The 14,680-nt window shown below is 42.3% G+C and overlaps 1 long non-coding RNA gene across 1 annotated transcript; it reads left to right on the top strand.

The window, feature by feature from the left end:
* The first annotated feature begins 2,348 nt into the window (after nucleotides 1-2,348).
* LOC135304842 (uncharacterized) lies at nucleotides 2,349-3,003 on the top strand. The gene is made up of 3 exons (XR_010366063.1): nucleotides 2,349-2,423; nucleotides 2,653-2,784; nucleotides 2,870-3,003. It is a non-coding gene; the product is annotated as an uncharacterized LOC135304842 (long non-coding RNA).
* The last annotated feature ends 11,677 nt before the right edge of the window (nucleotides 3,004-14,680 follow it).

The following is a 14,680-nucleotide window of genomic DNA, read 5'->3' as shown; positions in this document are numbered from 1 at the left end:
ATTTTGCTTATATTAATGAAGTATCTCACAATGCTAAAAAATGCACCCAGTTGTTAAAATGCACAAAGAAATGTCTAAGTCAGATGGGTGAAAAGGTTCCTCTGCCAGTATCTGATGGCCCATCCACAAGTGCTGCTCCTTAAGGGAAGGACAGGATGGAACATTAAGAAAGCAATATACCTGCTCTGGAAAAGATCAGAGTCAGACTTGAAAATCACTTTAAACAGACAGGGGTTGAAGTCATGCTGGGTTCCCAAATCCTACTGAATCTTATAGATCTCAAACAAAAGCAAGGGCATGAGTGGTGGGTTTTCTTTCTTTTTTTTTTTTTTTTTTTTAATGTGGCTTCCTTTAGTAAGTCTCCATTGGACATGACTTCTAAGCCATGGAAGTAGAGCAGTGGCTGGTGAGTCCCACAGCTGCTCTGTGCAGTCTGACACTGGCAGGATGAGAGGCAGAATTGAAGGTAGCTCAGGGAACAAGAGAGTCATTCAGGAACTTAAAAAGAAAGGTTTGGGCTTTGCTGTCTCATCACTGGGACACCTTCATGTTTGGTCTTCCGAGACAGTCCAGGGACATATCGGGAACAGCAGGGAACCTGGCTCCCTCTGGGTATTTTTGGTGTTGGGTTTTGTTTGTTTGTTTGTGTTTTCTTATTTTGAGCTGTAATTCCTTCTTCCTTAGCCTTATTTCAGTAAGAATGGAGGCCTTCACCCAGAATGCCACCCTGCAGGAAGGACATTCTCCTGGATGTAGGAACTGCCACTGCAGACACCCTTAACCCAAGGAATGCCTGAGACAGCAGCCTCCCACCAAAAGAACACATATTCAAACAAACAGAGAACAAAATCATTGTCTACACATAAAGTTCAGCCTTTGAGCTCTGGTGCAGCTCTAAATAGACATGGAAGCTAAATACAGACTTTTCCATACCTCTCTCTCTCTTTCTCTGACACTTGCTATTCCCTGAGATCTACTCCATCTGCTATGAAACCCTGTGGAGAACAACCTCCACCCCCAGGCTGGAGATGAGATTCAGCTGAATTAGCACTGTGACCTCCCCAGTGGAACAGGGCACGCAGCGTGGGGAGGGCAGTGCTAAAAGGCACAAATGCCTTTTTGTTTGGGGATCCAGTTCACAGGGAAATAACACAGGCTCTGTAGGGAAATGTGGCAGAAGCCAGGCTGGAATCTGGTCAGCTCTGCTAGACTTCCTTCCAGATCCTTGTCAGTCCCCCAAGCACCCACCCTCCCTTCACTTACAGGACCTGTTTATTTCAAAACAATTTATCGTTTGGGTTTTCTTTGTTCCATCCCATCAGAAACACTTCCTAAACAGAATAGAAAACTGTCAGATTGCACTTATCTGGAAAAGAGATGGAAGTGAACCTTTGCTGGGTTGTCCCAGCAGAGCCATAGCACAAACTCAGTGATTCCACATCCCTCCTGTCAGCAGGCTGGGGAAGCATTCAGGAGCAGCTCCTACTACACAAGCCACAGTAGTTTCAAGCTTATCTTTGGGCAGAAGCCTTCTTTACAATTTTTGCCTTCTCCTTCAGTTTTACTTGCCAAAACTCCTGTGACATTGTTACCAAGGTTTTGCAGCTCTCCCCAGGGGCAGAGGCTAGCACAGCCATAGTGGTTCTGTGCTGGTTGAACAGCCAATTGTTCACACTGGAGGTTTTTTTAACCCTCACTAATAACAGCCAAAAGCATTTTTAAAAGGAAAAAAACACTTGAAAGCTTGTCATTTTCTGCCAAACACTTTACACAGAAAAATAGATTTTGTTAATACCAGTTTTCCCAAGTGTCTCAATTACCTGAAAACACTGCTTAGTTTAAATGCTACAAGCAAGTATAAGAGAGAAATAAACACTGCAACCTGTCAAATCTAAAATTGAGAAATCTTATTATAACTTATGTATAGCTCACCCAGTCCCTAATGCTTCGGCCTGGGGAAGGAACATCTGGACACCAGGAACATTTGTGCTGCACTTTCTCATGACCTGTAGCTGTTCCCAGCTTGTTCATAGCCCTGAACACAGCCACAGCAGGGGATCCAGGTAAGGAATGCTGGGCATGTACACAACAGTGCGTGGAAGCAAACAAACTGAGGCTGGTGTTCTACATGATCCTGTAAAAAGGGAGGTGTCTGTGGCAGTCATATTTTCTGGAAAAATCCTTTTGCCCAGGATTTGTCTCCTGGGAAGCTGAGAAGCCTCAGAGGAAAATGACAGCAATATTATCTCATTTGCTTCTCCTGTGTTTTGCTGCTTTGGAATGTGGTTGGAGATTGTTTACCCACAGGTGGTTGTTTCATTGGTTTCTGCTGTGAGCTGTTTTGACTCATTGGCCAATTGGGGCCAAGCTATGGCAGACTCTGGAGAGAGTCAAGAGATTCATTAGTATCTTTTTAGCCTTCTGTAAGTATCCCTTCTGTATTAGTATAGTTTATTATAGTAATCTTTAATATAATACAATATCATTAAATAATAAATTAGCCTTCTAAGAATATGGAGTCAGATTCATTTCCTTTGTCTGGAAACCCCACAAAAACAATAGACCTCCACCTCCCTCTGAGTATGGGTGGCTCTCATCACATCCCAGCACCACAAGTACTACCCACTGATTTGCACTGATTTCCCCTGGCAGTATTTTTGCACAGGTTCAAGTCAAGGATTGGACCCTCTTCCCTGTCAAGCCTTAACAGAGCCATTACTGACCTCTGGTGACTGCACACACTGCTACAATGAATTGCTGCCTCCCTCAAGAGTCCTTTAAAAGGTATGCACAACAGCATGGACAAAGCTTGTCAAAGGACACCAGGTTAAGCCCTTGCATCAATTTACTTTGGTTTTACTTCACACAGAACATCCAAGATGATCAGTAAGCAGAGGTGAGACCTTCCACCAACATGGGAAAGCACTCCTCACACAGGCAGAGAACTCAGTTTTACAACAGAAGTCAGTCCAATACTGCAGCTGAAAGGAAAGTACTATATGGGTCCTGTGTAATGAGAATATGGGATTTTCTATGTAGGCAAAAAGAATAACTTTTTTACAGCAGCCAAATATTGCTTACTTTTTGATTTGTAAAATTCCATTTAATTAGCAAAGAGAGTAGGATTAGTGCCTTGGTATTATAAAACAGACCTTGTATTTCATTGACATATGCTTGAAACACCAACCACAAATCATCTTCAAGTAATTAGGCATTCTTGTGGATGGATCTCTTGTCAAAAAGCTGGCACACCTTAGAGAAGGATGAGGCTAATGATCAGCATAGTATGCATTTTTGAGAGACAAAACCCACTGCTTTTCTTTTTAACCAAGAAGATACTTTCATTATTCATTTTAAATGTTACAGATTGAATCGGTTCATTTCTGGATATAAATTCAATCTCACCCACAGTCTAAGCAGGTTGATTTTATCAGACCGATAAAAACAGTGGAGCTCTGGAGCCTCCTATGGGGAGGATTCCACAGCCTTTGAAGATCCAAAGTCTGTCACTTCTACACAGGTTGTTAATCTAAGCCTTCAGGCTATGGGATGAAACACCCTGGCAAACTAATTTTCTGAGGTTCTGTGATGGCCTTGTTTTAATCACGCTCTTGCCCAGCCACTGCAGTTCTGAGGACTGGCACGAGGCCAGCCTGCTTCCCAGCTCTGATGATCAAGTTCCCACTCACAGTCCAAGGGGTGGGGTGCAAACTGCCAGAATGCACACCTGAATTTACTCTTTGGAATTCACAGCAATTCCACATTTTCATTTGTTCAGCAGAGCTAATTTAATCATAATGTGCCTCATTATTAGCTTTCATTACAGTGGGTTATTATGGAGCTGTGATAGCGTGGGATAGCAAAGCTCACATTTTAGGCAAGTACAGTTTGTCCAACATGCTGAAATTTGCTTTCTCTCTCCTGGTTCTGATAAATGTACGTCACGTCTCGTCTCTGCATGGCATTTGGCTCTTGCTCAGAGCTTGCTGCACTTCTTACATACTCATACAGAACATGCAGTACATGCAGTGTTCTGTTTATGCTGTTATAAAACATAAAGTAAAAACACCTACATATGTCACATGTAAAACTAAAACTATCAATCATAAGCAAATCTCCTGTTGAATATTTATAAAGCCCAATTTGGGTTTAGAAAGTGTTTTACATTAGTAATAACAGGGTCAATAACTTTCCTATATATATATTCAGTATAAGCAAAATGCTCCTTAAGAAGGGGACCAGCAAAACCTTGTGTGGGCTGCTGAAATCCTGTGTAAAACCTAGTTTCAGGATTTAAGAGTTAGGAGGAGTGGGTGCCATAGTGAGCCTCTGCTAAGGGTGAGAGTAGCTGTAGATGTGTCTGTGCAGCACAGAGCACTTGCTGCAGCCTGGACAGGCACATTTGAGCATCCTCTCCTCCCCCTCAGTGCCCACCATGACAATGAAGTCATGGAAACAGTGGCTTCTGTGCCAGCTAGATGAGGCAGATCAGCACAGGCTCCTTTTCCTGGCAGCCCTGCAGATTTTGGAGGTGTGATGCTGGCTCTTGGCTGCTTGGTTCTCACCTGGCTGCACTGGCACACACATGGAGCTGCAATTCTGCCTTTGCCTGTGTCTCTTCTGGCAATGTGCTGTGTCCTTGTCCTGGACATGGGATATTCTATGGCTCTACCCAGGCACAGGCATGGGAACCAGCTCATTTTCAGTGCCATGATGAGAAAGCAAGAAGCACAGCACTGGCCCACATCCCCCTCACTTTGAATCAGATCACTCACCCATGCCAGGAGCTTCTGTTCCATGATCCAACACAGAATGAATAATACCACACCATTTCTGTAATCTAGCTACCATCTCACAGCTGTATCCTCAGAGAACACACAGAGTGCATAAATAATATAGTGACTGAGTTCTCACTAACTCTTATACTGCAAAGGGACAAAACTTCTGCTTGTCCAACTTGGATTTAAGGAAAAATACAGAACGCTGGCATTTCAGCACTATGGAATCAAAGATTCTTACACAGTTCAAAGCCCAGTGAGGTTCAGAAGATAGATGTCTCTTACATTCTTCTACACAAAATATGGGAGAAATGAAGAACCAAGTTAAGTAATACACCATTTCATATTGACCATCATTATCCTTCATACTTTAGAAGTCTGCGCTGATGAGCAATTACATCCAACTTCATGCAACTTTATGGAGGAGGAAAGAAGAATGGTGCTCATCATCCTCTTTTTCATCCTTCATGCCAAGTACTAAGGTCACAAAGAAAATTAGAACAGGTTAATTTGCCCCCATTCTCTTTTTCACAACAAAATTGTTGTGAATTGTACATCATTTTATGAATTGTATTACAGAATAGGATTGGCTAAAATAACAAGGACTGAATTTGATAACTAAATAAGCCTTTTACATTCTTTGCTTACTTCCCTGTTCAAGGATTTAGCCCACAGGCTGCCTGGTCTGAATTCCATGGGATCTCTCCACATACTGGGTTTACGTGAGAAGCTGTATGTACTGAATGAAAGGTTCATTAAACATGGGAACTTCCTGGCCTTTTCTTTGCCTTCACCCTTTCCCTTTGATAGCTGAATGTACTGCTTTACTTACGGAAACCAAAGTGCCCTGGCAGGAGGGAGGCATAACACAGGCACGTGCCCTGAATGCGGAAAGCTCTGGCAGCACTCACATCTCACAGCCAGCCCTGGCACCTCTGCCACGGGCACGTCTGCAGGGCTCACCAGGGCAGCCTCAGCACACACAGCAAACACCCTGTGCCACGGTGCAAACGGGCAAAATTACCTGCTGAGGGCAAATCTCAGAGCAGCAAGCTCCTGCTCTGCTTAATTGGAATGTGAGGACATGGGTCTTGTAAAAGAAAATGCTAATAGCCTGTGTCACTCTGCTCTTTCCCTTTTCAGCCTCTTTTCCCATCTCTTAAACCCACTGGCAGCAGTTTATACCTGGCCAGTGAACCCAGCAGTCTCATGTGTGCTGTTTGATATTCATTTCTGGGCTGAGGTGAGCAGGGTGAATAAAGCTGTGTATGTAGATTGAGGGGAACAGGAAGGCTGATTTCAAACTTGAAGCTAGGGAACATGGATAAAATGACAGTGTAAAATATTGTCTTCTTTCTGGTTTAAAGTGGAGTTCTCACACATCCATTGAAGCATTCTGCTTTAGCAATTTCAAATTAAGAAATTCTGCATCATACACTGGGAATTTATGACTACTCACACACCTATACCCACACACAGAGTATTTTGACCAGTAATAAATTCTTCTTATTTCTAAAAGAGCTACTGAAAGTTAAATGGGATGTTCAGACCAGTATCAACTTTCTGTTTCTTCACTCCCCCAGCACCTCCTTCATGCTGTGTTTAAAAATACTATCTTTTTATGCAAGGTTTACACTAGTAATAACACAGCCAAGAATACTAAAATGCAACTAAAAAATACCCCCAAGTCCTCATCATTTACTATAATATCATAATAGTGCTTTTTTACATGCATTTCTTATTCTCTTGTATTTTAGGAATGGCTCCTTGAAGCTGTTTAAAGTAGCTTTGAAAATTTAATGGTTCACTGTGACTTATTAAGCTTGCATGATACAACTACTTTTTATAAAGGTTTCTTGTTGGTCCTCTAATAATTTTAAAGTACAATGACAAATATAAGGCCAAACTTAATATCTCATGTCATCTCTTCATAAAGCAGTGCTTTTGTTTAACAGCACAAACACCATCCAAGAGGATTCTGTTCTGCTAATCTACCTTCAGCAGCTGAGCTGCTCTAATTGTTCTGGCATGTCAGAACACTTTGCATTAATGTTAAAAACTTTTGCTACCCATGAATTATGTTATGTTGCAACTTTTTGGCATGTCTTCTGACTTTCAGTGGGGAAGAAGCTTCTATCACTAACACTAAGTTGTTAAGCTTCTATCACTATCACTAAAATTAAGTTGTGTTTTTCCAAGCTTGTGTTCTGGACCATATCTGTGAGGAGGGGTGCAGCGTGATAAAATTCACATTTCTCTGCAGGTCAGGGGCTGCTGCACAGGAGAAAGGATTCAGTCCCAGGCAGGAGGAGACTTGGAGATGCTGCTTGGATCCTGCAGGCATTGTCACCAGCAGAATCAGCACAACTCCCAGCTGGTTTCATCCTGCTGAGCACTCTGATCAGCATTGGCTGACCCTGACATTTCCAACAGACAGGAGCTTCCCATTCTCTTCCTTCTTTACCTGTGTGAATCTACCACCACAAGGAATCGAGGTGCACAAGACCTTCTGTGCAAATTAATTAGTAGTGCTGCTAGAAACACCATAAAAAGGGAATTAGAGAAACTTCTATTGTTGGTTTCCTTTAAAGGGCTCATAATGAACTTATAGAAAGACATAACATGCCTTTTCACCCATTCTCAATTAATGTCAATATCTTTCTGATTTAATCCACATTTTTGAACTCTCTCACTGTGGATCACAGGTTACCATGTTAAGCAGTAACATGCCCATGACTACTGAAATGCTGCAACCACATCTAGTTAGAAAACTTTTCTGCCTCTTCTTTTAAACTTCTAGCTTGCTTTCTTTTATTGCCAGTACTGGACACCAAGATTTTATTTGTGTAAATAAAAAAAAATATTTGGTTAGTCTAAAGGAATGGATTTTCATTTTGGGCCAGGTCACTGTTCTGAAAATTACTGCTAATTTTTCAATTAAGTCACCAAAGCAAAATGAGGTATTCACATAGTTCTAATAAGTACCTCATTGCCGTGCTAGAAGGCTTAATTAAATAGGATTTGTGAAGCAACCTAGGAACTCCAGAAATGCTGACTAAGATTCATTTATGCCATTTCTCCTTTTCCTACACCCCCATTCATTGGTAGGACTGTCTGTCTCTTCACTTCCCTGGCACTGAACTGTGCACCAAAGAACAGTGAGAACTGGCCTGCCTGGGCTTCTTATGGTCCAGCTCTGGTTATTTTAAGGCTGATGGAATGCAACACAAAGGTGTGACACAAACCTGATCAAATATTCCTATTAAAGAACCGATTAAACATATCAAATTCAGGATCCATTCATAGCTTTGCCTGTTTATCTCAAAAGCTTGAGCCCCAAATCCTTGGGCATGAGAAGTTTGTCTACTCAGATTCAGTTTTGAACTAAAAAACCTGCCAAACTTGTAATTTCCAATAAAGTTTAAGGTCCCCAGGCACCGGCCAGTGCTGCTGACATCCCAGGGACTGTCATTGGCACTGGTTGTAGCACAGAGCCCTTGTTGTGTGATCAAGGGCCATGCTTTCTACTCATAGGTAAAATGCAACAAAGTAAAAGGCCTGTAAAAAATCCAGGAGTGCTCTGAAGATCAAAGAGTGTCAGTATCCAGCTGCACACTTTGCATGTCTGGATACACAGGAGGCTGCCACAGACAGCCTGAGTGGTACAAAATGATGGGCTGACTGCTCAGGCTCAGGGTCAGAGCGAGTGGCTGGCAGCCAGCACCAGTGGGGCTCCTCAGGAGGACTTTTATAAATGGTCTGGATGCAGGAATTGAATGTACATTCAATTAGCAATATCAGACCAGGAGAAGCTGTGGACTCCTTTGAGGGTAGAGAGGCCATACAGAGAGACCTGGATGGGCCAGAGGGGTGTGCAATCACCACCTGTACGAAATGTAACGAGAGCAAGTGCAGGGTTCTGTACCTGGGACCAGCTAATCTGGGCTATAGGCAGTCCCAGCTGGAGCTCTGCTGGAATAGGGCTGGTCTCCAGCACAGCTGGGTCTGGGTCCTTCAGCTTCAGACCTGCTGCTGCCCTGCAGGCTGCTCTGTGCTGGGACTGCAGACGTGCCTCATCAGCAGCATGTTGTCTGATGATCTGGACTCTCTGCCCACCCTGGCCACACTCTCTCAGGTACTCTGGTACTCTCTCAGGTGCTGCCCTGCCAGCTCTGTTCATCTCCAGCTCCCCATCCTGCATGGAGCAGACAGCCCCTGCTATCCCCTGACGCATTCCTAGAAGGTGTTTCTACCCTTATATGTACAAATATATACAACCTTTGGTTCTGTTTCATGTCAGCAAAATACTGATGTTTAGCTTTTCTTCCATGATAATTCATGGTTAAGTTTTGACCTCCATTTAGGAGAGGCGGATATTGTACGTTCTGCACCAGTTTAGGTACAAAATCCCAGCTTTATCAGCTTGGAATGCAAGTTGGGGTGCAGCTGAAGCACTAGTTTGGGGACAAAAAGGACATTCGGCGTCATCAGCTTCTTATCTCCCTCTTTAGGGTGGTGAACTAATTGTAAGAAAAGAAAACACATGAATCAGTGACTGGTAAATCTGCCCTTTGCTGTCCTGCAGAGAGTTGGCTGCAGCCATCCAGGCCTGTGACAGCTCTCGCCTGGATTATTCTTTATTTGTGCCAGGGTAAGAAGCTCAGTCACAGCAGCTTTGATGGGGATGAGAGATGGCAGACAGTTATGAGGTAGGACAAGCCAAGGGGAGCCTATTATGTCCATGCTGCAGTTTGCTCTGATTAGTCACAGCCAGCTCTACAGCGGGGCTTTGATTCTGCCTGTAACAGGGTCCATGTGGGGCATTTCCCAACCACCTCTAGAGCAAAGCCCAGGAACAGATGAGAGCACGCTGCACCCTCAGAGCTGTCCTGAGTGCAGCCCTGCCCAGCCCTGGGAGCTGCTCTCCCAAGGAAGGACAGCCTAATATAGAGGATTGCACTGATTTAGAAAAGCCTGGATGGATTTTTTGCTCTGAAAACAAATTAGTTTTGCCTCTTTTTTTTTTTTCACCAGTTATTTGAACTCTTCGCAGTATGTTTGGAGGTTTTTATCAAGTTACTAGAAAACAAATTTTCTTGTGCCTTCAGCAGTCAAAAAACCCACAAAAATTTATTACCAAAGACAAGGGAAAAATTGTTCTGTCTTGTTTGTCAGCCTATACACCAGACATAGGGTTTTTTTCATAAAACTTTCCACCCTATTAAAAGCTATTTTCTCTCCAAAGTTCTGATGATAAAATGTTCATGCACTTTGTTCAGTGGTAAATTTCACAGTATCTCCTACCATCTGCTTCACTGCAAAAGATTTTCCCCTATGAAGACTAAATATATAAACACAGAAATGCAGATTTCATGTCAGCAAGTTCTTCTCCAGAGATTAGGAACTATTTGCATGAGCAGGAGTTGTTAGCTTGATTATATCTTAATACTGAGCCATCTCTAAATTGCTGGTTAAATAAAGCCAGACAAGACACAGATAAACTCCAGGGATTTTTATTTATATAATGTATATAATTGAGATAACACAGAATCTGAAGGAGCTGTAAGAACACAAATCTACATAAATAAAGAAATCAGATCTATGCAAATAACTGACCTGGGGCATGAAGCAGGTTCTGGTTAAATTAAATTAACTGTTTGACTTGATAGACATTTATTTGGAGAGTTTTAATACTTCCTTAAACATTCATGTATGAATCAACCTTTTAAAAACAAAATATAAATCCCAAAACTTTATTAATCTGACAATATTTTCATCCAAAACTCCTTCAAGTTGATCTGGGTATCTTACTTATTTATGGGGAAACAACTTGCTGCTGGAATGAGAGGTGGAGAACCATGAGCTCAGTGCCCCTCACTGATGAAAACATTGAGGACTGTAATGTGCACATAAACTGAGTCAGTGCACAAGGGCAGGACAGGGAAATGTGATTTAGACCCAGAGAGAAGCCTGGCTGACACGGATACACAGCATTTGTGGGAAGGCAAGCATTGTCTGGCCTGACCCTCAGCTGCAGAACCTGACCAAGTGCAGCTGATATATGCTGAACAAAAGAGAAAAGTCTCAAAAACCATTCTTTTGAGACTGCTTGGGGTTGTAAAGTCTAGGATGTGTTTGCAGTACTAAAGCTCAACAATGCATTGGCAGGAGAGAAAGAAATGAAGCCTGATCTTTTTACCTATGAAACTACTCAGAAATCATGAATGCTTGGTATAACATAGGGCACTTATAATGTAAGTGCTGTATTGAACTCTGTTTCTTTGGCCAAAAATAACTTCTCAGTCTGAGGTACCTTCCATATGAATAGCTGCTACTTACAGGATGTTTCCTGCTTTTCTGCTTTGTTCTTTGAAGTGGTGACCTTCAACAGAGCTAAACAAGTCCAATCTGTTGATCTGAGAGTATTCCAACTTTGATATATCTACACATCCCAGGAATATGAGCCTGTGGTCATGGGGAAAGTTAACAAATATATTAGTCCATCTTTTAGGAAGCCCTGAGGAATGGTTATTGTGTGAAATAAAGCATGTCTGCCATTTCTGATTTAACAGTTGATTACCTGTGTTTGGAAACTTTCAAAGCTTTACTGCCATAAAAGGCTACACCAAGTTGTTGGTTTTAAACTGCTTAAAAGCAAAACTGACAGTTTAAGAACTCATTCAGGCAATTATGTGGCTTCAGCTGGTCAGGTAATAAGTAGCAGTAGTGACATCCAGCACAGGCCATCCCCAGCACTGCCCCTCTGTGGTTCTGAGCTTGCCCTGTGCTAACTGATCTCTCTCCAGGGCCATGGAGCACTGCCTCTCAGCCAACCTTGTCCCTTTTTGTAGGAGTGACACAATTCTTTAGAAACCTGGGGAACCGCACCAACAAAACTCACTGTGAAGTCTCTTCTGGGTGCTCCAGAAACAGGCTGGTCACACAGGGAGGCAGAAATATCCAGAAACATCCTTCCTCTGCCTCCCCCATGACACCTAAGGGCTCAGGGGGCCCGGGTCTGCATCTCTCACTGCTGAAGGGATGGCAGGAGAGGTGCTGAATGCAGTATTTATCTTAGTACAATTAACACTCTGTTCTAACAAGCATGCAGAAAGGAATAAAACACTGAACAACTCATCCCCAACCAAACTTCCACAGGCAAAGGAGAGGCTCAGTAGCACATAGGGCAGCTGGGAGAAGCTGTGGGTTTTCTGTTTAACAAAACCTGCCTCTGAAGAGAAACAATGGTTGGATCACTAGATACTAAAGTGCAAAATATTTCTCATTCTCCGCAGGTACTCCACCAAAAAAAAAAAAAAAAAAAAAAAAAAAAAGCATTTTTATATGAAAGAGTGGATTAAGAAAAAGAAGATAAGAAGTGAAAGAAGTAAAGAAGTAAATAATGAAATTCCCATGTTGAGCTTTTGCAGACAAAGATAAGCATCTGAGGGCTTTCAGTGATATGTATTTTCTATGGGCTGTTTTAAAAACACTAAATGCAGTCTTTTCTGGTTATACCAATGTTTGGAAGAAGCATAAGGCATTGCTTTATGAATAACAGGATTTGAGAGGCTTGTGAACATTGCTGTTTGGGACACAAAGAAGCACTGATACATTTTCCTCAGACTTTATCAACTCTCTTGCAGAACTGATGAACTTGCAATGGAGCAAAGAGAGGTTTTTCATTTTTAGGGGGGAAAAGCATCTTTAATTTACAGCAGTGTTTCTCAAAAAGGTTGTAGATTTTTCTCAGGTTAAAATCCACATCCCCTTCCATGGGAATTCATCAGTGCTTCTGGGGTTTGGTGTGTGACTGTTTATACTCATGTTCACTCTTCTGCTTTTTTTGAGAGATGTAAGCCTAATAACATTCATTTACATTCACTCTGCTTTCCGGGTATCTTTTTTTCCTACTTCCACAACCACCTATTGAAATCCTATGCAACAATGGTTTTCACTTCGGTGGGAGGATCACTGAGACCCTAAATGAAAAATCAGATTTGGATTCCTCTATCCTTCATTCCTGTTCTAATAATCTTGTATCCTTACCTTTTTAACTGCTTCTCTGTTCTGTTCTGCACCATTTAAACTTCCTATAGAACTAAATTTGAAGTACATGAGGGCTGATCCCTGAACTGAGCTGCTGTTGCACCACTGAATCCTGCATTGTTTTAGTTTATACAAACTGAACTAGCTCTGTTAGGGATTGAGGGAGGCAATAGCAAACAATGCATTTCATCCTTCCAAGGAGCCTGAATCTACATTCATTCATATTCTACATTAATGGAACCTGCTCCATTAATGAGGGGCAATTCCATTCAGTGATTTTCTGGAATGTGCCCATCAGTAGCTCTTTCACATAACAAAAAAGAAAAGGAAGGATCATAGGTGATGCTCATTAGCTCTTCTCAAAGTAAAATGCCTGTGGGGCCAGCACTTGTGGAGGTGTTGCCACCTGCAGCTAAGCAGACACAGGTAGCTGTGCTTCCAAGTAATGTCAAGTTTTGGCGGAGCAAAGTGCTGTAGCAGACAGAGAAACTGAATTTCAAGGTACAAAATTTGATTCCTAAAAACCTGAAGTTTGTCTTACAGGAATAATTGTGTTCCTTTTTCCTAGCTTTTTACCATTCCAGTAGTGTTTCTCTTAATATTGTCTTTTTAACAAATTTGCTGTGACATAGTAAAGGTAACACACATTGTCCAGAGGGGGAAGAAAAAAAAAAAAAGAAAAAAAAAAAGGAAGGCAGGTCTTGCAGGACATTTAATTCTTGGAGAATCTAAGAAAGCCAGGAAATAATCTTCTCCCATTAAAGTATATTACAAAGATTTACAACAAGCACTCAAAATCCAGTAAGTTTAAAGTCTGAGAGGGAGAAATGAGTTTTAGAGAGTACAGGTAATACCTCCCTAAACAAAATCTGCTTTTCAGCCTACATGTTGAAACTTTGTTTGACTGCTCAATTTACCCCTGAGCTTCTGGGAGAAGAGCAAAGCTAATTTGTATTGTGCTGGTTACCAGGGCTCCTGCTCCCAGACCTGCCCTGCACACAGCAGCAGTCATGGGAAAGCTCTGAGTGGGGTTTTATCTGCTTTGTTGCCACTTATCAGCTCCCAGGTAAATCACTACAGAATCTACAACCTGCTCCTTCATGCCTGCTTGATTTCCACCCTGCAGTGGGTGCTGGTTTTCACTGTACTCTTCCTCATGGCCACACAGCCACTGGACTCACACTGTGCTGAGACAGATATCTGACTCCTTATTTTCAGTCTGAATGTCTGCTGCCATTAAAAATGAAGGGAACACGTACTTACAGGTGTAAAATTTCTCAGTAAATTACCCACATTTGTAAAATTTCCCAGTAAATTTGGGTGGTTATGAAAGTAACAACTTTTCAGCATGTGCTGATAGGTGCACATCCAGCACCAGGAGCAGTGGGAGCACAGAGCTAACCCAGTCTGTGGCCCAGGCTGGTGTGCACTGAAGAGCCCACAAAGGGCACCTGAAAGGTTGGCACAGCTGGCATTGAATAAACAGGTTGGGTTAAATTCGGGGTGTTGCCTCAGAATTGCTCCTTGACACAACTCCCCAACTACAGACACTCTTTAGCTGAGATATGCTAGGAATTTAGATCCAAAGCTCAGTGGTATCAGGCGGATTCAGATTCATTTAGTTTACACAGGAAATCTATTGATATTGAGGAATGTGATCTCAGGTTTGCCTGGTTTTGATTTGCTCTGAGCAGCGTGGTCTGACCTAACAATTGACCCCACTTTCAGCAAGAGGTTGGATTAAATGAGTTCCTGAGATCCCTTCCTGCCTGAAATACCTTGTGGTCCTATGCCACTGCGGTTTGAGGAATCACAATTACTTAGGAATTCCAATCAAATTCAGTAAATAATTC

This window comes from Passer domesticus, chromosome 7 (genome assembly GCF_036417665.1).
Source record: "Passer domesticus isolate bPasDom1 chromosome 7, bPasDom1.hap1, whole genome shotgun sequence".
Taxonomy (NCBI): domain Eukaryota; kingdom Metazoa; phylum Chordata; class Aves; order Passeriformes; family Passeridae; genus Passer; species Passer domesticus.
The sequence above is the reverse complement of the archived record's forward strand: the minus strand, read 5'-3'. Positions and strand labels throughout refer to the sequence as shown.